This window comes from Mustelus asterias, chromosome 27 (genome assembly GCF_964213995.1).
Source record: "Mustelus asterias chromosome 27, sMusAst1.hap1.1, whole genome shotgun sequence".
Lineage (NCBI taxonomy): Eukaryota > Metazoa > Chordata > Chondrichthyes > Carcharhiniformes > Triakidae > Mustelus > Mustelus asterias.
In genome coordinates this window covers 42,340,855-42,362,321 of record NC_135827.1, presented here as the reverse complement: position 1 = coordinate 42,362,321, position 21,467 = coordinate 42,340,855, and the positions used below count along the sequence as shown (strand labels likewise).

At 50.3% G+C, this 21,467-nt stretch overlaps 1 protein-coding gene across 1 annotated transcript in view; it reads left to right on the top strand.

Moving 5' to 3' along the window:
• Positions 1 to 18,128: 18,128 nt before the first annotated feature.
• usp2a (ubiquitin specific peptidase 2a) overlaps positions 18,129 to 21,467 on the top strand; it is a 112,014-nt gene continuing 108,675 nt past the window's right edge. The window contains exon 1 of the mRNA XM_078199130.1: positions 18,129 to 18,261. The gene's annotated coding sequence lies outside the window, so the exon portion shown is untranslated. The remainder of the gene's footprint in view (positions 18,262 to 21,467) is intronic.

Sequence of the window (21,467 nt, the reverse complement as noted above, 5' to 3'; positions counted from 1 at the left end):
AAGGCTCACACTCCATTGCATTACTGAGGGAGTGCTGCACTGACAAAGATGCCATCTTCCAGTGGACATTAAACTTAGGCTCCATTTACTTTCTCAGGTGGATAAAGAAGATCCCATAACAGGATTTACCCCTTAACCAACATCGCATCAAACAAATGACCTGGGTGACACTTTGCTGTTTGTGGGATCTTGCTGTGCATCATAGATTGTCTGCTATGTTTCCCACATTACAACAATGACTACTCTCAAAAAGTACTTCATTGGCTGCAATGTACTTTGTGACATGTGAAAGGCGCTATATCAATGTAACAGAGAACGTAGAAAACATTACATTAGCTTCAATATCGCTGGGCATGGGAAGGGGAACGGTCAGGCCTGGTTTTGATTGACTGGTGAATGCTGCAGTGTGTAGGTTCTGTTGACCTGTGAGTGAATGAGCCAAGAGTTGATGTTCCGCCTGGGAGCTCTGACATTCCAACATCTCATTCACTGAGGCACCAAAACTGTTTACAATTTATAGAAATGATTTGGATGAAGGGACTCGAGGGATGGTTGCTAAATTTGCTGACAATGCAAAGATAGGCAGGAAAGTAAATTGTGAAGGAGACGTTAGGAGGTTACAAAGGGACAGAAATAGGTTCAGTCAATGGGCAAAAAAAACTGGCTGATGGAGTAAAAAGTAAGAAAATGTGAATTTGTCCACTTTGGAAGGAAGAAAAGAAAAGCAACAAATTATTTAAATAGAGTGATTGCAGAACGCTGATGTGCAGAGGGATCTGGGTGTCAGAGTACATGAAAGTTAATATGCGGGTGCAGCAAGTGATTAGGAGGGTAAATGGAATGTCATTGTTTATTGTAAGGGAATGGAATATAAAAGTGAGGAAATTTTGCTGCAGTTGTACAGGGCATTGATGAGGTCATATTGAGACAACTGTGTACAGTTTTGGACTCCTTATTTAAGAAAAGATATAAATGTGTCAGCAGCAGTTCAGAGAATTCACTTGACTGACTCCTAGGGTCATGGGGCAGTTTATTTTATGAGGACAGACCAAGCCTCTATCCATTAGTTAGCCAGAATGAGGTGATCTTATTGACACATACCAGATCCTGAGGTGACTTGACAGGGAACTTGCTAAGAGGATGTTTCTCCTTGTGAGAGAGTTTAAAAATAAGAGGCCTCCGTCAAAGAGGGAGGTGAGAAGAATCTGCTTCTCTCAGGGGGTCATGAATCTTCGAAATTCTCTTGTCCAGAGAGCAGTGGAGGGTGGATTTCCGGCAGAGGTAGATTGATTCTTGACTAACAAGGGGGTGAAAGGTTATCGGGGGGGTTGGGCAGAATATGGAGTTGAGATTACTATCAGATCAGCCATGATCCATTGAATGGTGGAACAGGCTCGAGGGGCCGAATGGCCCACTCCTGTTCCTAATTTGTAAAACCCGCAATCAGAGAGTTTCTGGAGAAAAGGCAAAAGCTTCACCTGTTCACCAACCTTTGACCCACCAAATTTCCAAACCACTATCCCACCTCTCTCCTTGTTAGGATCCCGGAATGTGTTGTCATCTCTCAAAACCATTCCCATCTTTCCCAGAATTCCATGTTTGAATTCTCCAATCAAGTTTCTGTCCCGGGCACAGTACTGAAACTGCTCTTATCTAAGTCACAAATACTTCCTGTGGGAGTGTGACAAAGGGAATCTTTCCCTCCTCGTCCTCTTCCATCTTTCTGCAGCATTTGACACGATGACCACCCCGTCCTCCTCCAGCACCCTCCCCACTGCGGTCCAGCTGGGTGCGACTGCTCTCACCTGCTTCCATTCTTATCTATCCAACCATAGTCACAGACCCACTGGCAATGGGCTTCTCTTCCTGTTCCAGCACCCAGATCTGTGGAATTCCCTGCCCAGTGCAGCAGTTGAGGCTACCTCATTGAATGTTTGTAAGGCAAGGATAGATAAATTTTTGAACAGTAAAGGAATTAAGGGTTATGGTGAGCGGGTGGGTAAGTGGAGCTGAGTCCACAAAAAGATCAGCCATGATCTTATTGAATGGCGGAGCAGGCTCGAGGGGCCAGAGGGCCTACTCCTGCTCTTAGTTCATATGTTCTTTTGTTCTTACCTCAGGTGTTACCCATGGATCTATCCAGGGCCCCCTCCTTTCTCTCATCTCCATGCTGCCCCTTGGCAACTTCATCCGGTTAGTTTTCACATTGAGCACAAGCTCCCCACCACCTCTCCCTCCTCCTGCAGAGTCGCTAAAATATCAGTCTGCTTATCCAACATCCAGTACTGGAGGAGCAGACATTCCCTCCAATTAAATATTGGGAAGACTGAAGTCATTGCTTAGAGTTCTGCTTCAAACTCCATTCCCTAAATACTGACTCCAGTCCTGTCCCTGGCAACAGTCTGAAGTTAAGATAGTCAGTTTGCAACCTTGGTGATATTAGATTCTAAGATAAGCTTCTAGTCTCATATTCAGGTTATCACTAAGACCGCCTATTTCCACCTCCGTAACATAACCTGACTTCTCCTTTGTCTCTCCTCATCTGCTACTGAAAGCTTCAACCAAGGATTCGTTACCTTTAGACTTAATGATTCCAATACGCTCCCAGCTGCTCCCCCACATTCTGCCCTCTTTACACTTGAGCTTATCCAGACCTCTGCCATCCCTTACAACCTTTAAAAGGTATTTGAATGAGTACTTGAAATATCCTAACATTCAATGATCTGGGACAAGTGCTGGAAAATGGAATTAGTGCGACTTTACTGGTAGTTATTATCGGTGCAGCTCGATGGGCCAAAGGGCCTTCTCTGCCCTGTACAACTCAATAACTACTGAAGTTAAACCATCCTATTTGCAGCCTTGGTATCATCTTTGTCCCTGAGATGCTGACCACATCTCACTAAGACCACCTTATTCCACCTCTGACATTAACTGACTCCACGCTTTTATCAGCTCATGTGTGGCTAAGATAGGCTTATACCTCTAGGTTTGACTATTCCAAGATAAAAGCAAAATACTGTGGATGCTGGAATCTGAAACTAAAACAGAAAATGCTGGAAAATCTCAGCAGGTCTGACAGCATCTGTGGAGAGAGAATAGAGCCAGTGTTTCGAGTCTGGATGACCCTTCATCCATGAAGTGATCAGAATACTGAACTCAACAACTTCAGAGGATGAACTCTCCCCTCCACCTTCACCCCATTTCCATTTAGTTTATTTCATTTCATCCTATTTATCCATTTTTATCATCCTTCTTTCCCACTTCCATTTTTCCACTTCTCCATTCCTGCTCTCCTTCTTGTACCCCCGCCCCGCTTTCAGGCCAACTGCCTGAACAATCTGTACCTCTATTCAGCCATTCTCCCATTCTGATCACTTAATGGACACTCTTAGCACCTTCTCAGCCTTCTGTATCCTCATTTGCATTCCCTTTGTCCCACTCCACGCACCCCCCCCCCCCCAACCCTTATAGTATAATTCTTGTCTGATTTTCTTTGCTCTTAGCTCTGATGAAGGGTCATCCAGACTTGAAACACTGGCTCTATTCTCTCTCCACAGATGCTGTCAGAACTGCTGAGATATTGCAGCATGTTCTGCTTTTGTTGGGCTATTCTAACGACGGCCTGGTGATTTTGTATCTTTCACTCTCTATGAATGTGAATTAATCTAAATTTCTGATGCCTGTGTCCTAACTTGCATTAAATCCTGTTCACCAATCACCCCTGTGTTCATTCACATTTAGTCGTTTCTGATCCAACAATGCCTCAATTTTAAAACTCTCAGCTCTCATCAACAAATCCCTCCGTGGCATTGTCCCTCCACACCCCTGTAATCTCCTGCTGCCTCCCGAGATATCTGTGTTCCCCCAACATGAGATTGTTTTGGCAGATAAGGCAAAAGAGAATCCAAAGAGCTTTTACAAATACATAAAGGGCAAAAGAGTAACAAGGGAGAGAGTAGGGCCTCTTAAGGATCAACAAGGTCATCTATGTGTGGAACCACAAGAAATGATTGAGATCCCAAATGAATATTTCTCATCAGTATTTACTGTTGAGAAAAACATGGATATTAGGGAACTTGGGGAAATAAATAGTGATGTCTTGAGGACTGTACACATTACAGAGAAGGAGGTGCTGGATGTCTTTAAGCGCATCAAGATAGATAAATCTGCGGGACCTGATGAGGTATATCCCAGGACATTGTGAGAGGCTAGGGAGGAAATTGCGGGTCCCCTAGCCGAGATATTTGAATCATCGATAGTCACGGGTGAGGTGCCTGAAGATTGGAGAGTGGCAAATGTTGTGCCTTTGTTTAAAAAGGACTGCAGGGAAAAGCCTGGGAACTACAGGCCAGTGAGCCTCACATCTGTGGTGGGTAAATTGTTGGAAGGTATTCTGAGAGACAGGATCTACAGGCATTTAGAGAAGCAAGGACTGATTAGGGACAGTCAGCATAGTTTTTTGAGTGGAAAATCATGTCTCACAAGTTTGATTGAGTTTTTTGAAGGGGTAACCAAGAAGATAGATGAGGGCAGTGCAGTTGATGTTGTCTACATGGACTTTAGCAAGGCCTTTGACAGGTACCGCATGGTAGGTTGTTGCATGAGGTTAAATCTCACGGATCCAGAGTGAGGTATCTAAATGGATACAAAATTAGCTTCTTGACAGAAGCCAGTGGGTGGTTGTAGAGGGTTGTTTTTCAAACTGGAGGCCTGTGACCAGCGGTGTGCCTCAGGGATCAGTGCTGGGTCCACTGTTACTTGTCATTTATATTAATGATTTGGATGAGAATATAGGAGGCATGGTTTGCAGATGACACCAAGATTGGTGGCATAGTGGACAGTGAAGAAAGTTATCTCCGATTGCAATGGGATCTTGATCAATTGGGCCAGTGGGCTGACGAATGGCATAGATAAATGAGAGGTGATGCGTTTTGGTAGATTGAACCAGGGCAGGACTTACTCGGTTAATGGTAGGGCATTGGGGAGAGTTACAGAACAAAGAAATCTAGGGGTATATGTTCATAGCTCCTCGAAAGTGGAGTCACAGGTGGACAGAGTGGTGAAGAAGGCATTCGGCATGCTTGGTTTCATTGGTCAGAACATTGAATACAGAAGTTGGGACATCTTGTTGAAGTTGAACAAGACATTGGTAAGGCCACACTTGGGATACTGTGCACAGTTCTGGTCACCCTATTATAGAAAGGATATTATTAAACTAGAAAGGGTGCTGAAAAGATTTACTGGGATGCTACCAGGACTTGATGGCTTGAGTTACAAGGAGAGGCTGGATAGACTGGGACTTTTTCTCTGGAGCATAGAAGGCTGAGGGGTGATCTTATAGAGATCTATAAAATAATGAGGGGTACAGATCAGCTAGATAATCAATATCTTTTCCCAAAGGTAGGGGAGTCTAAAACTAGAGGGCATAGGTTTAAGGTGAGTGGGGAGAGATACAAAAGGGTCCAGAGGGGCAATTGTTTTCACACAGAGGGTGGTGAGTGTCTGGAACGAGCTACCAGAGGTAGTAGTAGAGGCGGGTACAATTTTGTCTTTTAAAAAGCATTTAGACAGTTACGTGGGTACGATGAGTATAGAGGGATATGGGCCAAATGCGGGAATTGGGACAAGCTTAGAGGTTTTAAAAAATGGGAGGCATGGACAAGTTGGGCCGAAGGGCCTGTTTTCATGCTGTAAACCTCTATGCCTCTGATTCTTGAGCGTGTTCAAATTGCATCACCCAATCATTGATGGCCATCCCTTCAGCTGCCCAGGCCCTAAGCTCTGGAATTCCCTCCCTAAACGTCTTTCTCTCTCTCTATAAGACACTCCTTAAAACTAACCTCTTTGAAAAAGATTTAAGGAACTGTCTGATTCCAACGCCTCATGTGACTCAGTGTCAGATTTAGTCTGATTATCCTCCTATGAAGAGCTGTTTTGTGGTGTAAAATATGCTGTATAAATACATGCTATTGTTTAGTGCTGATGTGACGCGCGTACCCACAGGTCAGAATGGGGATCTATGTGGCTATTTCTTTTCCTATGTTCTACAGCTTTTTCCAAATGCTCCTCCATACCCTCACTCTCCACTGCTGTGACTGACCAGAGCCAGTTTCTGTAGTAGAACTGGGATATTGTTGTCTGTTCAGTAGGTCTCACAAGGAGATTATGAGTCTTGTATGGTTGAACATTAAATCTTTATTGATAACACATAACTACGTAAATACAGATAGAATATAGCGCAAGCTATGAGCTAACTTCGTGCTTGCTTCTACGCAGTTCTCTGTCCAATCCACAACTGACCCTAGTCTAAGGTCATGTGTCTCTTTACATCACACTGTGGATGGTATTGTTTCCCAGTCACATATTAACCATTGTTATGCTGAATAAGAACAAAGAACAAAGAAAATTACAGCACAGGAACAGGCCCTTCGGCCCTCTAGACCTGAACTGACCATGCTGCCCGACTTAACTAAAACCCCCTATCCTTCCAGGGACCATATCCCTCTATTCCCATCACATTCATGTATTTGTCAAGACGCCCCTTAGAAGTCACTACCGTATCCACTTCCACTACCTCCCCCGGCAACGAGTTGCAGGCACCCACCACCCTCTGTGTAAAAAATCTGCCTCGTACATCTCCTTTAAACCTTGCTCCTCGCACCTTAAACCTATACCCCCGAGTAATTGACTCTTATGCCCTGGGAAAAAGCTTCTGACTATCCACTCTGTCCATGCCCCTCATAATCTTGTCGACTTCTATCAGGTCTCCCCTCAACCTCCGTCGCTCCAGTGAGAACAAACCAAGTTTCTCCAACCTCTCCGCATAGCTAATGCCCTCCATACCAGGCAACATCCTGGTAAATCTTTTCTTTACCCTCTCCAAAGCCTCCACAGCCTTCTGGTAGCGTGGCAACCAGAATTGAACACTATATTCCAAGTACGGCCTAACTAAGGTTTTATAAAGCTGCAAAATGACTTGCCAATTTTTAAACTCAATGCCCCGGCCGATGAAGGCAAGCATGCCGTATGCCTTCTTGACTACCTTCTCCACCTGCATTGCCACTTTCAGTGACCTGTGTACCTGTACACCCAGATCCCTTTGCCTATCAATACTCTTAAGGGTTCTGCCATTTACTGTATATTTCCTATCTGTATTAGACATTCCAAAATGCATTACCTCACATTTGTCCGAATTAGGCTCCATTTGCCATCTCTCTGCCCAAGTCTCCAACTGATCTATATCCTGCTGTATCCTCTGATGGTCCTCATCACTATTTGCAAATCCACCAACCTTTGTGTCGTCTGCAAACTTACTAATCAATCCAGTTACATTTTCCTCCAAATCATTTATATATATTACAAACAGCAAAGGTCCCAGCACTGATCCCTGAGGAACACCACTTGTCACAGCCCTCCATTCAGAAACGCACCCTTCCACTGCTACCCTCTGTCTTCTTTGACCGAGCCAGTTTTGTATCCACCTTGCCAGCTCACCTCTGATCCCATGCGACTTCACCTTCTGCACAAGTCTGCCATGAGGGACCTTACTGAAGTCCATGTAGAAAACATCCACTGCCCTACTCTCATCAATCATCTTTTTCACTTCCTCGAAAAACTCGATCAAGTCAGTGAGACACGACCTCCCCTTCACAAAACCATGTTGCCTCTCGCTAATACGTCCACTCATTTCCAAGTGGGAGTAAATCCTGTTCGAAGAATCCTCTCCAATAATTTCTTTACCATTGAGGTAAGGCTCACCGGCCTGTAATTACCAATTTCCAATTGAGCACAGTTAGATTCGGCACTCGTGAATGTGTGAGAAGTGAAAGCTATTGGTCCATCCTCTCCCGAGGGTAAAATGTGCGAGGCGACTGCCGCTATTCTATCGGGGGAAGCGACACAGATGAGTTGCAGTGGCAGTTTTGGATAAAATGAACTAAGACTTTGGACTTCTGCAAAGCGTGCTTCATTGCTTCCTTGCATTTGAGTGTCCAATGCCTAAACTGTTTGGCACACAATAGATTATGTAGTGGTTTCAACAAGGTAGCTAAATTGGAGACAAATTTCCCATAATCATAGACACAACCTAAAAATGACCTTAATTGTGTCATGTTCTTTGGACATGGAGCTTTCCTGATGGCTTCCACCTTCTTTGGTGCTTTATGTAGCCCTTTGTTCTCAATAATGTGGCCCAATTACTTTATCAAAGTTTGGAAGAAGTTGCATTTCTCTTTCTTGACACGCAACCAATGTACTTGGAAGCATTGCAGCGTTGACTCCAAATTCATCAAATGTTCCTGGGGCTATTCGTATCGGTGATCAAAATATTATCAAGATAACATTGTATCCCGGGTAACCCACTCAGGATTTGGCCCATTTAACACTGAAATAACACAGGGGCTGACGTGATTCCAAAGGGTAATTGTTGTCGTGGAACAGGCCTTTGTGGGTAACGATGGTGAGCAAAGGTAATGATTCAGTCACGACCTTCATTTGCAGGTAAACCTGTGAAAGATTAATTTTGCTAAACTTTTGCCCACCTGATCAGCTCGCAAGCAGATCTTCGATCAGTGTGGGAGGGTACGGATCCACACATAATACCAGCTTGATGGTCCTTTTAAAATCTCCACAAATGTTGATTATACCATCCTGTTTCATGACAGACACTATTAGGGTGGCCCAGTCACTTGTGGCAATAGGTCCCAAAATACCAGTGTTGACAAGTCACTAACCCCGATTCAACCTTCGGACAAATCGTGTACGGCACCGCTCTTGCCTTGAAGCTTTTTGGTTGGCTATTTGGCTTGATTTTGGACTTTCCCTTGCACTCCTCCCATTGAGCCAAGCATATCTTTGAATACATTCTTATATCTGTTCAGATTGTGCTGTAGATCTGCCTTGGCGCTTTACAGAACTCCAGTCCAGCTTGATCTTCTACAACCAAAATCTCTGAGAGAGCCTGGGAGTTTCCTCGGACCCCGTTTGTCCACTCAACTCCACCCTGATGATGCTGTAGCTTTTCAAAGGCACAATTTCTTCCGTATAGGTTGATAAGATCACATTTTCTGGCATTAAGGGAAGATCCTTTAGTTTCTGTTGATATTTGGTCTCGGAGATTAAAGATGGGCAGCATGGTGGCACAATGGTTAGCACTGCTGCCTCACAGCACCAGAGATCCGGGTTCAATTCTGGCCTTGGGTCACTGTGTGTGTGGAGTTTGCACGTTCTTCCTGTGTCTGCGCGGGTTTCCCCCAAATGCTCCGGTTTCCTCCCATAGTCCAAAGATGTGCAGGTTATGTGGATTGGCCATGCTAAATTGACCCCAGTGTCAGGGGATTAGCAGGGTAAATGTGTGGGGTTGCGGGAATAAGGTCTGGGTGGGGATTGTGGTTGGTGCAGACTCGGTGGGCCAAATGGCCTCCTCCTGCACTGTAGGGATTCTATGATTTTACATTGCGGCACCTGCGTCAATTTCCATTTTTACTGTTTTTTTAACTCTCTCGGCCTTGTTGCTTACCGACACCCTCGATGCTGCAGAGTTTCTGTCATGGTTCCTGCATTGTCAACCATTCCATCGCTTAAGGTCGTCATAGCCACAGGTTTCAGCCAATGTGTATCATTTGTTTGTGAAAGAGTCCACAGATTCTCCAGGCCACTGGACACATTTATTGAATTTCACACTCTCAAATACTTTGTTGTTTCAGATTTAAAATATGTTCAAAACATGAATTCAGAATTTGCATATGATGCAAAAATTTGAAAACTTGTCAAATGTGGTGAGGACGTAAACATGTTGGTGGATTGGGCGGACAAGTGGCCGGTGAGGTTCAGTGCAGAAAGTGTGAGCTGATTCACTTTGACAAGAAGAATATGGAACAGTATAAAGTAAAGAGAGAAATTTTAAAAGAGGTTGAGGAATAAAGGGACCTCAGTGTATATGTCCATAGGTCATTGAAGATGACAGGGCAGGTTGAAAGATCAGTTAATAAAGCATATGGTATCTTAGGCTTCATTTATCAGGATATTGAATGCAAGAGTAAGAAGGACATGTTGAACTAGACGCTAAGCTGCTAGTTAGGCCTGATCTGAAGCACTGCATCCAGTTCTGTGTGCCATACTTGAGTTTCATAAGAATGATTCCAGGAATAAATCTATGAGCGTAGATTGGGATTGTTTTCCTTGGAGGAAAGAAAGCTGAGAGGAGACCAAGAGGGGTAACCAAAAAGGTAGATGAGGGCAGTGCAGTTGACGTTGTCCACATGGACTTTAGCAAGGCCTTTGACAAGGTACCGCATGGTAAGTTGTTAAGGTTGTAATAAGGTTAAATCTCAGGGGATCCAGGGTGAGGTAACCAAATGGATACAAAATTGGCTTGATGACAGAAGGCTGAGAGTGGTTGTAGAGGTTGTTTTTCAAGCTGGAGGCCTGTGACCAGAGGTGTGCCTCAGGGAATGGTGCTGGGTCCACTGTTATGTGTCATTTATATTAATGATTTGGATGAGAATTTAGGAGGCATGGTTAGTAAGTTTGCAGATGACACCAAGATTGGTCACAGTAAGAAGCCTCACAACACCAGGTTAAAGTCCAAAAGGTGCATTTGGAATCACGAGCTTTCAGAGCGCTGCTCCTTCATCAGGTTGACTCACCTGATGAAGGGGCAGCGCTCTGAAAGCTCGTGATTTCAAATACTAAATTCTCCCTCAGTGTAACCCGAACAGGTGCTGGAGAGTGGTGACTAGAGGATTTTCACAGTAACTTCATTGCAGTGTTAATGTAAGCCTACTTGTGATACTAACAAATAAATTTTAAAACTTTAGTAGTTTGAGAAAATTCCCTTACACTTTGAGAAATTTGAATGAGGTGAATATAAAACTAAATTCCAGAGGTGCTTGGTCCCATTATAAAAACTAATTTCTCCTCTGACTCACGAAACTGATTCATTACAAACCAAACATCAAACCTGCAATCTTTCAACGTGTCCAATTTTTCAGGAAAATCATAGAAATCATAGAAACCCTACAGTGCAGAAGGAGGCCATTCGGCCCATCGAGTCTGCACCGACCACAATCCCACCCAGGCCCTACCCCACATATTTACCCGCTAATCCCTCTAACCTACGCATCTCAGGGGCAATTTTTTTTAACCTGGCCAATCAACCTAACCCGCACATCTTTGGGCTGTGGGAGGAAACCGGAGCACCCGGAGGAAACCACGCAAACACGGGGAGAATGTGCAAACTCCACACAGACAGTGACCCGAGCCGGGAATCGAACCCGGGACCCTGGAGCTGTGAAGCAGCAGTGCTAACCACTGTGCTACCGTGCCGCTAAAGGTGCTAAAAGGTGTTTCATTTTAATAAAAACTCAATGCCGCTTGTTGGATAATCAATTAGACTCGGTGCTGCAGTTAACCAATGATCCACAAGAGGGGGCAGAATGGGTGCAGAAAATATATAATTTACACGTTGGTCATTGTGCAATCACAATCCACCCATTGCTTGTTAGTGAGTGCCCACCTCCCACCACCAGGGGACTGTGTCACCCTCCCACCAGCAGGGGACTGTGTCACCCTCCCACCAGCAGGGTGCTGTGTCCTCCTCCCACCACCGGGGTGCTGTGTCCTCCTCCCACCACCGGGGTGCTGTGTCCTCCTCCCACCAGCAGGGTGCTGTGCCCTCCTCCCACCACCGGGGTGCTGTGTCCTCCTCCCACCAGCAGGGGACTGTGTCACCCTCCCACCAGCAGGGTGCTGTGTCCTCCTCCCACCACCGGGGTGCTGTGTCCTCCTCCCACCACCGGGGTGCTGTGTCCTCCTCCCACCAGCAGGGTGCTGTGTCCTCCTCCTACCATGTACCCAATCCTGGGTCAGCTACACACCTCTCCATATACAATTGTTATCGCACAGATAGATTTGGCTGGCCATGACTGGACCAACTCTCTACGGGAGCAACTAGCCTGCTTTTCCCTGTCATTCCTTAATTTATTTTCCAGATAATTGTCCAATTCCCTCTTGAAAGCCACAGTTGAATCTGCCACCAGCACCTTCTCAGGCAGCGAATTCCAGATCCCAATGACGCCTTGTGTAAAAAACCTTTCCTCAGGAATTGCTACTTTTGACAATCACCTTAAATTGATGCTCTCTGGTTCTTCAGCAAACCAATGGGAACAGTTTCTCGTTATCGAGCGGCATGTTGCACTGCTGCCTCACAGAGCCAGGGACCCGGGTTCAATTCCAGTCAAGAGAGAACCCGGGGCTGGAGACAGAGAGAGAACCCGGGGCTGGGGACAGAGAGAGAACCCGGGGCTGGGGACAGAGAACCTGGGGCTGGGGACAGAGAGAGAACCCGGGGCTGGGGACAGAGAGAGAACCCAGGGCTGGGGACAGAGAGAGAACCCGGGGCTGGGGACAGAGAGAGAACCCGGGGCTGGGGACAGAGAGAGAACCCGGGGCTGGGGACAGAGAGAGAACCCGGGGCTGGGGACAGAGAGAGAACCCGGGGCTGGGGACAGAGAGAGAACCCGGGGCTGGGGACAGAGAACCTGGGGCTGGGGACAGAGAGAGAACCCGGGGCTGGGGACAGAGAACCTGGGGCTGGGGACAGAGAGAGAACCCAGGGCTGGGGACAGAGAACCTGGGGCTGGGGACAGAGAGAGAACTCGGGGCTGGGGACAGAGAGAGAACCCGGGGGTGGGGACAGAGAGAGAACCCGGGGCTGGAGATAGAGTGAGAACCCGGGGCTGGGGACAGAGAAAGAACCCGGGGCTGGGGACAGAGAGAGAACCCGGGGCTGGGGACAGAGAGAGAACCCGGGGCTGGGGACAGAGAGAGAACCCGGGGCTGGGGACAGAGAGAGAACCCGGGGCTGGGGACAGAGAGAGAACCCGGGGCTGGGGACAGAGAAAGAACCCGGGGCTGGGGACAGAGAGAGAACTCGGGGCTGGGGACAGAGAGAGAACTCGGGGCTGGGGACAGAGAGAGAACCCGGGGCTGGAGATAGAGTGAGAACCCGGGGCTGGGGACAGAGAGAGAACCCGGGGCTGGGGACAGAGAGAGAACTCGGGGCTGGGGACAGAGAGAGAACCCGGGGCTGGAGATAGAGTGAGAACCCGGGGCTGGGGACAGAGAAAGAACCCGGGGCTGGGGACAGAGAGAGAACTCGGGGCTGGGGACAGAGAGAGAACCTGGGGCTGGGGACAGAGAGAGAACCCGGGGCTGGAGATAGAGTGAGAACCCGGGGCTGGGGACAGAGAGAGAACCCGGGGCTGGGGACAGAGAGAGAACCCGGGGCTGGGGACAGAGAGAGAACCCGGGGCTGGGGACAGAGAGAGAACCCGGGGCTGGAGATAGAGTGAGAACCCGGGGCTGGGGACAGAGAGAGAACCCGGGGCTAGAGATAGAGTGAGAACCCGGGGCTGGGGACAGAAAACCCGGGGCTGGGTATAAGTTGTTCTTGGAGAAGATCCTGAGGGACAGGATATATGAGCACTGAGAGAGGTTTAGTATGCTCAAGAATACTCAGCATGGCTTTGTCAAAGGCAGATCGTGCCTTACGAGCCTGGTGGAGTTCTTCGAAAATGTGACTAAACACATTGACGAAGGGAAAGCGGTAGATGTGGTTTATATGGATTTTAACAAGGCGTTCGATAAGGTCCCCCATGCAAGGCTTCTAGAAAAAGTGAGAGGGCATGGGATCCAAGGTGCTGCTGCCCTGTGGATCCAGAACTCGCTTGCCCAAAGGAGGCAGAGAGTGGGTATAGATGGGTCTTTTTCTAAATGGAGGTCGGTCACCAGTGGTGTGCCCCAGGGATCTGTTCTGGGACCCTTGCTGTTTGTCATTTTCATAAATGACCTGGATGAGAAAGTGGAGGGATGGGTTGGTAAGTTTGCCGGCGACATGAAGGTTGGTGGGGTTGTGGATAGTCTGGAGGGATGTCAGAAGCTGCAGCGTTACATAGATAGGGTGCAAGACTGGGCGGAGAAGTGGCAGATGGACTTCAACCCAGATAAATGCGTCGTGGTCCATTTTGGCAGCTCAAATGGGGTGAAGGAGTACAATATTAAGAGAAAGACTCTTAGTACTGTAGAGGATCAGAAGGACCTTGGGGTCCGGGTCCATAGGACTCTAAAATCGACCCCGCAGGTGGAGGAGGTGGTTAAGAAGGAGTATGGCGTGCTGGCCTTTATCAATCGAGGGATTGAGTTTAGGAGTCCGGGGATAATGATGCAGCTATATAAGACCCTCGTCAGACCCCACTTGGAGTACTGTGCTCAGTTATGGTCGCCTCATTACAGGAAGGATGTGGAAAAGATTGAAAGGGTACAGAGGAGATTTACAAGGATGTTGCCTGGATTGAGTGGCATGCCTTATGAGGATAGGCTGAGGGAGCTCGGTCTTTTCTCCTTGGAGAGACGTAGGATGAGAGGAGACCTAATAGAGGTATATAAGATGTTGAGAGGCATAGATCGGGTGGACTAAAAGCCCAGTCTGTAGGTACAACAGGTGATCAAGAAGGCAAATGGGATGTTGGCCTATATCGCGAGGGGGATAGAATATAAAAGCAGGGATGTCTTGATGCACCTGTACAGGGCATTGGTGAGGCCGCAGCTGGAATACTGTGTGCAGTATTGGTCCCCTTATATGAGGAAGGATATATTGGCATTGGAGGGAGTGCAGAGAAGGTTCACCAGGTTGATACCGGAGATGAGGGGTTTGGATTATGAGGAGAGGCTGAGGAGATTGGGTTTGTACTCGTTGGAGTTTAGAAGGATGAGGGGGGATCTTATGGAGACTTATAAGATAATGCGGGGGCTGGATAGGGTGGAGGCGGAGAGATTCTTTCCACTTAGTAAGGAAGTTAAAACTAGAGGACACAGCCTCAAAATAAAGGGGGGTCGGTTTAAGACAGAGTTGAGGAGGAACTTCTTCTCCCAGAGGGTGGTGAATCTCTGGAATTCTCTGCCCACTGATATGGTGGAGGCTACCTCGCTGAATATGTTTAAAGCGCGGATGGATGGATTCCTGATCGGTAAGGGAATTAAGGGTTATGGGGATCAGGCGGGTAAGTGGTACTGATCCACGTCAGATCAGCCATGATCTTATTGAATGGCGGGGCAGGCTCGAGGGGCTAGATGGCCTACTCCTGCTCCTATTTCTTATGTTCTTATGACTCTCAGAGGCTTTTTCCTAGGGTGGAAATGGCTGCTACGAGAGGACACAGGTTTAAGGTGCTGGGGGGTAGGTACAGGGGAGATGTTAGGGGGAAGTTTTTCACACAGAGGGTGGTGGGTGAGTGGAATCGGCTGCCGTCAGTGGTGGTGGAGGCAAACTCAATAGGGTCTTTTAAGAGACTCCTGGATGAGTACATGGGACTTAATAGGATGGAGGGTTATAGGTAGGCCTAAAAAGTAGGGATATGTTCGGCACAACTTGTGGGGCCGAAGGGCCTGTTTTGTGCTGTAGTTTTCTATGTTTCTTGATGGTTTGTGAGTCAGTTCAGATCATCCTTCGCTGGTGCAGCACAGACTGTGATTGGTCCGTGTTAGGTCTTCAGGGATCTTTCCGGCATGCTGTAAAGGATGTGTGTGATCTGTGTGTGATCATATGCACAGAAAGAGGCCACTCAGCCCATCGTATCTGTGTTGGCTTTGTGTAGGAACATGTTTTTTTATTAGTGTCACAAGTAAGGCTCACATTAACACTGCAATCAAGTTACTGTGAAAATCCCCTAGTCGCCACACTCTGGCGCCTGTTCGGGTACACTGAGGGAGAATTTAGCACGGCCAATTTACCTAAATCACCTATTTCCATAACTCTCGCATTCTTAAAATCTGCAGATAATTATCCATTCCATTTTAAAAGCCACCATTGAATCTGCATCCCGCACACTCCCAGTCAGTACATTCCCCAGGGATGGTGGGGGGTCGGTGGGAGAGGTAATTGTGCAGCCCTGGGGGGGGGAGGGGGGGAGCGGGGCGGAGCGGGGTGAAGGCTGGCATAATTATGGGGGAGTTTGAGGGGTGTGAGGGGAGGGGTTTGGGGGAGTTTGGGAGAGGGGTTATGAGAGGGTTTGGAGTGAGGGGCTTGGAGAGGGATGGTTGGGGAGAGGGTGAGGGGGTGGCAGTGAAGGGTTGGGGGAGGGTGAGGGGGGTTGGGGGAGCGGGTGCGGGGGATTGGGGGAGAGGTTGAGGAGGGGTTGGGGGAGAGGATGAGGGAGGGTTGGGGGAGAGGATGAGGGAGGGTTGGGGGAGAGGATGAGGGAGGGTTGGGGGAGAGGATGAGGGAGGGTTGGGGGAGAGGATGAGGGAGGGTTGGGGGAGAGGATGAGGGAGGGTTGGGGGAGAGGATGAGGGAGGGTTGGGGGAGAGGATGAGGGGGGTTGGTGAGAGGATGAGGGGGGTTGGGGAGGGTGAGGGGGGTTGGGGAGGGTGAGGGGGATTGGGGGGGAGGGTGAGGGGGATTGGGGGGGAGCGTTGGGGGGGAGGGTGAGGGGGGTTGGGGGGGAGGGTGAGGGGGGTTGGGGGGGGAGGGTGAGGGGGGTTGGGGGGGGAGGGTGAGGGGGGTTGGGGGGAGAGGGTGAGGGGGGTTGGGGGGAGAGGCTGAGGGGGGTTGGGGGGAGAGGGTGAGGGGGGCTGGGGGGGAGGGTGAGGGGGGTTGGGGGGAGGGTGAGGGGGTTGGGGGGGAGGGCGAGGGGGGTTGGGGGGGAGGGCGAGGGGGGTTGGGGGGAGGGCGAGGGGGGTTGGGGGAGAGGGCGAGGGGGGTTGGGTGAGAGGGCGAGGGGGGTTGGGGGAGAGGGCGAGTGGGGTTGGGGGAGAGGGCGAGGGGGGTTGGGGGGAGGGCGAGGGGGGTTGGGGGGAGGGCGAGGGGGGTTGGGGGGAGGGCGAGGGGGGTTGGGGGGAGGGCGAGGGGGGTTGGGGGGGAGGGCGAGGGGGGTTGGGGGGGAGGGCGAGGGGGGTTGGGGGGGAGGGTGAGGGGGGTTGGGGGGGAGGGTGAGGGGGGTTGGGGGGGAGGGTGAGGGGGGTTGGGGGGGAGGGTGAGGGGGGTTGGAGGGAGAGGGCGAGGGGGTTTGGGGGAGAGGGCGAGTGGGGTTGGGGGAGATGGTGAGGGAGGTTGGGGGAGAGGGTGATGGGGATTGGGGGAGAGGGGAAGGGGTTGGGTGAGTTAGGGGAGGGGGTTGGGGGGATTAGGGGGAGGGGATTAGGGGGAGAGGGTTGAGGGGAATAGGTGGAGGGCGTTGGGGGGTTTAGGGGAGGGGGTTGGGGGGATTAGGGGGAGGGGGTTGGGGGGATTAGGGGGAGGGGGTTGGGGGGATTAGGGGGTTGGGGGGATTAGGGGGAGGGTGTTGGGGGGATTAGGGGGAGGGTGTTGGGGGGATTAGGGGGAGGGTGTTGGGGGGATGAGGGTGTTGGGGGGATGAGGGGGTTGGGGGGATAAGGGGGATGGGGTTGGGGGGATAAGGGGGAAGGGGTTGGGGGGATAAGGGGGAAGGGGTTGGGGGGATAAGGGGGAAGGGGTTGGGGGGATAAGGGGGAGGGGGTTGGGGGGATAAGGGGGAGGGGGTTGGGGGGATAAGGGGGAGGGGGTTGGGGGGATCAGGGGGAGGGGGTTGGGGGGATCAGGGGGAGGGGGTTGGGGGGATCAGGGGGAGGGGGTTGGGGGGATCAGGGGGAGGGGGTTGGGGGATCAGGGGGAGGGTGTTGGGGGATCAGGGGGAGGGGGTTGGGGGGATCAGGGGGAGGGGGTTGGGGGGATCAGGGGGAGGGGGTTGGGGGGATCAGGGGGAGGGGGTTGGGGGATCAGGGGGAGGGGGTTGGGGGGATCAGGGGGAGGGGGTTGGGGGGATCAGGGGGAGGGGGTTGGGGGATCAGGGGGAGGGGGTTGGGGGGATTTGGGGGAGGGGGTTGGGGGAGGGGTTAGTGGGGTTCGGGGAGGGGGTGTTGGGTGGGTGAGGGGCAGTGGGGGTGTCGCTTTGCTGCCTGTTTGTGTGGTTTTCTGGTGAGATGTTGCTGATTTGTGGCTGATATCCGCTCCCTGCGGGATGCACATTCCGCTCCCGAGCTCTCATTTCTTTAATGGGTCACTTGACACTGGGATCTGGTGACTATTTGCCATCGCAGAGCCGCAGTTTGAGCAGCGTTTGCTGTGGCTCAGGTTTCAGGGAGGGTGAGTGAGTGAGAGGCAGACTGAGCTCACACTCACACATCCTGACTCCATGGAGAACATCCCCGTACCTCCTGCACACCCCCAGCCCGGACACACACTCTGTAAGTGACAACCCTCCGCTTCTCTTTCTGTTCCAATCCTCCTGCCATTTCACCTCGAAAAAATTCAACTGGACTCACCAATAACATTTAATTCTTTTCCAGAAAATGTGTGGGGAGCGGAAGAGGGTGTGTGGGTTGTGTGTGGAGGGTGGGAGGAGTAGTGGGGTGTGTGTGGGGAGGTGGGAGGGGAAGTGGGTGGGTGTGTGTGTGTGGGGAGGTGGGAGGGGAAGTGGGTGGGTGTGTGTGTGGGGAGGTGGGAGGGGAAGTGGGTGGGTGTGTGTGTGGGGAAGTGGGTGGGTGTGTGTGTGGGGAGGTGGGAGGGAAAGTGGGTGGGTGTTTGTGTGTGGGGAGGTGGGAGGGGAAGTGGGTGGGTGTTTGTGTGTGGGGAGGTGGGAGGAGAAGTGGGTGGGTGTGTGTGTGTGGGGAGGTGGGAGGGGAGGTGGGTGTGTGTGTGTGGGGAGGTGGGAGGGGAAGGGGGTGGGTGGGTGTGTGTGTGTGGGGAGGTGGGTGGGTGTGTGGGGAGGTGGGTGGGTGTGTGGGGGGAGGTGGGAGGGGAAGTGGGTGGGTGGGGCGGTGGGAGGGGAAGTGGGGCGGTGGGAGGGGAAGTGGGTGGGGCAGTGGGTGGGGAGGTGGGAAGGGAAGTGGGTGTGTGGGTGGGGAGGTGGGGGTGGAGGGGTGCGTGGGTGGGGAGGAGGTAGGGGAAGTGGGTGGGTAGGTGTGTGGGAGGGGAAGTGGGTGGGTGGGTGTGTGGGAGGGGAAGTGGGTGGGTGGGGAGGTGGGAGGGGAAGTGGGTGGGAGGGGAAGTGGGTGGGGAGGTGGGAGGGGAAGTGGGTGGGTCGGTGTGTGGGGAAGTGGGTGGGTCGGTGTGTGGGGGCGTGGGAGGAGAAGTGTGTGTGGGTGGGTAAGTGGATGGGTGTGGGTGTGTGTGGGGTATGCGGGGTAGTGGGTGAGTTGTGTGGGGAGCTGGGGGTTCAGTGGGTGGGTTTGTGTGTGGGGGAGTGGGAGGGTAGTGTATGGGGGGGGTGGGTATTTTATTAATTTACAGAATGTGGGCATTGCTCGCTGGCCAGCATTCGTTGCCCATCGCTAGTTGCCCTTGGAGGTGGTAGTGAGCTGCTGCAGTCTATGTGATGTAGGTGTACCCACAGTGCTGTTCCAGGAGTTCCAGGATTTTGACCCAGCGACAGTGAAGGAACGGCGATATATTTCCAATTCAGAATGACTCAATAGCCACATGTGGACACTTTCTAGATGGAGTCATGGGCTGGTAATAAAGGGAAAGGTCTCTGACTGATCTCATATATAGCCCAAGGAAGCTCAGACCAATTGTCAGGTCTCTGCTGTCGTTACCATTTCAGTCAGAATGATGAGTGACTTGGAGGTGAACTTGCAGTTGGTGGTGTTCCCAGGTATCTACTGCCCATCTCCTTCTAGTTCATGGAGGTCACAGATTTGAAAGATCTGTTGCTGGAGATTTGACAAGTTCCAGCAGTGCATCTTGTAGACAGCATACATGGCTGCCCCTGTGAGCCGGTGTTGGAGAGAGTGAATGTTGAAGGTGATGGATGGTGTGTCAATCAAGCGGGACTGCTTTGTCCTGGATGGTGTTGAGCTTCTTGAGTGTTGTTGGAGCTGCACCCATCCAGGCAAGTGGGGAGTATTCCATCACACTCCTGACTTGTGCCTTGTAGATGGTGGACAGGCTTTGGGGAGTCAGGAGGTGAGTTACTCTCTGCAGGATTCCCAGCCTCTGACCTGCTCTGGTAGCCACTGTATTTGTATGGCTGGGTCCAGTTCAGTTTCTGATCAGGATGCTGATGGTGGGTGGGGGGTGGGGTGGGGGGGGGGGGGGGGGGATTTTTACTGTGGAAATTCTTTCTATTGGAGGTGAACAGTGCTTGGCTCTTTGAGCCGAAATGTTGTTGTAGTTTAATCCAAGCCAGTTGGCATAGACTGTTTCATTATCCGAGGAGTAACAAATGGAAATGAATACTCTGTAAACACCCACACTTCTAACCTTATGCTGCAGGAAAGGTTATTGATGAACAGCTGCAGATGTTTGGGACATTGCCCTGAGGAGCTCCTGCAGTGATGTCCTGGGGTTGAGATGATTGGTTTGCAACAATTGCCACTATCTTCCTTTGCGCTGGGTGTAAGGGCCGAAGGGCCTGTTCCTGTGCTGTATTGTTCTTTGTTCTTTGTTGTTCTTTGTAACTTCAATTAGCGCATTCCCATTGGCCTCAATTTCTGTCAGGGCTCCTCGATGTCACGTCTGTCTGAACCAAAGCCTATTAATTCTGGAGTGAATGAACCTCCCCACACTGGCCCAGGAAACTGGGAATTAACAAAAACCTCTGTCCTGTTCTCAATGTGTGGCTCTCATTGGAGTTTGGGCTCCCATGGGCATTAGTGGCACAGTGGTTAGCACTGCTGCCTCACAGCAACAGGAACCCAGGTTTGATTCCCAGCTTGGGCCACTGTCTGTGCGGAGTTTGCACGTCCTCCCCGTGCCTGCGTGGATTTCCTCCGGTTTCCTCCCACAGTCCAAAGGTGTGTAGGTTAGGTGGATTAGCCATGGTAAATGCATGGTGTTACGGGGATAGGGTGGAGGGGAGGGTTGGGTGGAATGCTCTTACGGAGAGTTAGTGCAGACTCGATGGGCCAAGTGACCTCCCTCTACACTGTAGGGATTCTATGGAATCTTGGCAGGGAGAGTGTTTGAAATCTGGGCAGGGAGAGTGTTGGGATTCGATGATTCTATGGCTGCCATTAATTTCACTCAAATGGTTATGTTTTACCAGAGTGCGTTTTCATAGGCTACTCAACAACAGGAAGGACGCAAACATGAGATCCTGCAGACAGTACATTGATTACCTCAAAATAGTTCACGACACAAACATCCAATACTACCCACACATCCCATTTTAAATTATTCCACAATTTACAGAAGCTGAAAAGACATTTCCTCACGGGGGCAGTCTGGAACTAAGGTACAAAATTTTAAAATAAGGGGTCTCCCATTTAAGACGGAGATGAGGAGAAATTTATTTTCTCAGAAGGTTGTTATTTTATGGAATTCTCTTCCCCAGAGAGCAGTGGAGGAATGAACATTGAATATATTCAAGGCTGAGTTACACAGATTTTTGAGAGATGAGGGTTACGGGGACAGACCGGAAAGTGGAGTTACAACTACAAACTGATCAGCC